Below are 2,500 nucleotides of genomic sequence, written 5' to 3'. Positions count from 1 at the left end.
TTATTCAGAGTCACCAAGGCAAACGGACCGGACGAGCCGACCGATTGGTTTTGATCTAATAAAAGCGTCCCTTCCATCTCTGGTCGGGACTCTGTTTGCATGTATTAGCTCTAGAATTACCACAGTTATCCAAGTAACGTGGGTACGATCTAAGGAACCATAACTGATTTAATGAGCCATTCGCGGTTTCACCTTAATGCGGCTTGTACTGAGACATGCATGGCTTAATCTTTGAGACAAGCATATGACTACTGGCAGGATCAACCAGGGAGCTGCGTCAACTAGAGCTGAGCAGCCGGCCGCCCGGGAGTGTGTCCCGGGAGCCCGCGCGAACACGCAAGCGTCCGCTCAATTATTCTGCAAACAGGAGGAGGCTGAGCTCCCCTGCACAATACACCTCGAAACCCTCTCAGGTCCCGGCGGCGCGCAGCGCCGTCCTAAGTACTTGGTCGGGTTCGAGAGAGGCGCAATCGCCCGGAGTTTGGCGAGTAGACGCTTTAGGTGCGACCACCCGTGCTCCCAACTGAGCTTGCCGCTGCCGACAGAGGCCCGGGAGCGTGCTGTCGTGGCATTGCCGGCGGGAGACAACACGCGCCACCTACGGTGGCCGGCAGCTCCAACGCCAGCGCCACAGAAGGACAAAAGCCCCACTTGGGTGCCGAAGCGAACTCTCCCAGCACAGCGCACGCGCCAACACGTCCGCACAGCTGCGATACAATCCACCTGCGAGAACCGCAGAGGCGACCGAGCAGCAGACGGCGTCGCGGCGCCGAGCGCCGGGCGGCGGCGCATCCTCAGCGCACACAGTCCTCAATCGGACCAGCACACTGCAGATGTCCACCGCGCTTCGCACCGGGCCCGCGAGGACCTACTTTGGCCGCACGGCGCCGCGTGCAGGGTGCGCCGGCGCGCAGCTGCGCCGCCTGCCGCCTCCGTCGGCCGGCGCGCCTGCCACTGGCCGCCCCCACCAGCCGGCTGTAGCGCGTGCGCCCACGCACCGCGCGGCCAGCACGCCGGGAGGCCCCCCCTCACCGGCCGGGGACGGTCCCACCCAGCCACCGCCGCGTATCGCTTCACACCCACATGCCATTCACGTTCGTGGGCATGGTGGGTATCGCTGAAACAACCGGTTGGTAGCTCAACCGATCGTCGCCATCACTGATTCACCTCTAGCGAGAACAACCGCACCACAACGGTTTACCAGTTCTTCATTTGCGTAACGTCACCAGCAAACGTAGACGTCCATCGCCATTTGCAAATTCAACGATTGTTGCATGCCTGTGTCAGGTGTCACGACACACTATGTCTGCCCACATACACGCAACAACATGTGCACGCTTCGCGAACACGTGGAAGGTGGCCCCCGTACGTATGCGATGTCCATTGCGCGAACGACTGTCAACCGGCCTCTGTCGCATGTCGCAGATGTGGAACGCAGTGCACCATGCTATCACGGTGTGTGAGAAGAGACGACTACGTCTGACAACACGCGCCACTACATCAACAGACGGCTCATGGTGATCGCCATCCACGGCATACCATACTGCAATCCAGCTCTTATAGGGAGACGACACGTAGCTGAGTGCACAATATTTGGACCGTATGGTTCGCCGTTGTTGGCGCAGTCGTGGTACGGTCACACATGTACCACGATGTATCATTCAGTACATGAGGACCAATGTGCAGTACAGTGTGTGATTTGGACGTACAACATCAGCGGACAGTTGACACAAGCCGTACCACAACGTAGGCTGTGCTTCGCCATGCGAATGCCAATGAACAACTGCGAAGGGCATTGAGCATGTACGTCCTGCTGCCGTCCGCATTACAGTGTATAGCTGCAAGGTGTTTAACATGAAGCGATACTCTGGGGACCGGGCAGTGCGAGTAGCAAACTATATTGCGGGGGTTGCAGTTAGGCAACACTACACTAATTTAACGCGTCGTATGACAATTACAGAGCAGGTTAAGGCCCAACGTGTGTTGGGTTAAGGCGCAACGTGGGTTGGGTTAAGGCGCAACGTGGGTTAGGTTAAGGCGCAACGTGGGTTGGGTTAAGGCGCAACGTGGGTTAGGTTAAGGCGCAACGTGGGTTAGGTTAAGGCGCAATATAGGTTAGGTTAAGGCGCAATATAGGTTAGGTTAAGGCGCAATATAGGTTAGGTTAAGGCGCAATATAGGTTAGGTTAAGGCGCAATATAGGTTAGGTTAAGGCGCAATATAGGTTAGGTTAAGGCGCAATATAGGTTAGGTTAAGGCGCAATATAGGTTAGGTTAAGGTACAATATGGGTTAGGTTAAGGCGCAATATAGGTTAGGTTAAGGTACAATATGGGTTAGGTTAAGGTACAATGTGGGTTAGGTTAAGGTACAATGTGGGTTAGGTTAAGGCGCAATATAGGTTAGGTTAAGGTACAATATGGGTTAGGTTAAGGTACAATGTGGGTTAGGTTAAGGTACAATGTGGGTTAGGTTAAGGTACAATATGGGTTAGGTTAAGG

The 2,500-nt window shown here is 55.4% G+C and overlaps 1 non-coding gene across 1 annotated transcript in view; it reads right to left on the bottom strand.

Moving 5' to 3' along the window:
• Positions 1 to 271, bottom strand: part of LOC126433741 (small subunit ribosomal RNA) — a 1,910-nt gene extending 1,639 nt beyond the window's left edge. The window contains exon 1 of the ribosomal RNA XR_007578719.1: positions 1 to 271. This exon is cut by the window's left edge and continues 1,639 nt beyond it. This is a non-coding gene — a ribosomal RNA (small subunit ribosomal RNA).
• Between the last annotated feature and the right edge of the window lie 2,229 nt (positions 272 to 2,500).

This window comes from Schistocerca serialis, unplaced genomic scaffold (genome assembly GCF_023864345.2).
Source record: "Schistocerca serialis cubense isolate TAMUIC-IGC-003099 unplaced genomic scaffold, iqSchSeri2.2 HiC_scaffold_1173, whole genome shotgun sequence".
NCBI classification, from domain to species: Eukaryota; Metazoa; Arthropoda; class Insecta; order Orthoptera; family Acrididae; genus Schistocerca; species Schistocerca serialis.
Note: the sequence above shows the minus strand (reverse complement) of the source record. Positions and strands in the feature narration are given on the sequence as shown.